Below are 203 nucleotides of genomic sequence, written 5' to 3'. Positions count from 1 at the left end.
CACCAGATAGGGCTGTCACCCCACCAAAAGCAGGGCTGGGTGGGTAGGTGAGGTCCCACAGCCTCCTCCAGCTGCGGGGAGAGATGGAGAGGGGAGAAGGACCCCTGCATCCCATGCTTGCTCCCCTCTCCAGGGGTCACATCCAGCCCTGCAGCCCCCAGGTACCCCCAGAAGGGGTTGGGGTGAGTGGGGGTTTCCTCCTC

The 203-nt window shown here is 65.0% G+C and overlaps 1 protein-coding gene across 1 annotated transcript in view; it reads right to left on the bottom strand.

Moving 5' to 3' along the window:
• The window catches only part of LOC104522100 (proto-oncogene tyrosine-protein kinase LCK), a gene marked incomplete at both ends in the record, with an annotated part of 3,572 nt that overhangs the window by 867 nt on the left and 2,502 nt on the right, over positions 1 to 203 (bottom strand). The gene's annotated exons all lie outside the window — the stretch shown is intronic.

This window comes from Antrostomus carolinensis, unplaced genomic scaffold (genome assembly GCF_000700745.2).
Source record: "Antrostomus carolinensis isolate BGI_N321 unplaced genomic scaffold, ASM70074v2 scaffold47893, whole genome shotgun sequence".
NCBI classification, from domain to species: domain Eukaryota; kingdom Metazoa; phylum Chordata; class Aves; order Caprimulgiformes; family Caprimulgidae; genus Antrostomus; species Antrostomus carolinensis.
The sequence above is the reverse complement of the archived record's forward strand: the minus strand, read 5'-3'. Positions and strand labels throughout refer to the sequence as shown.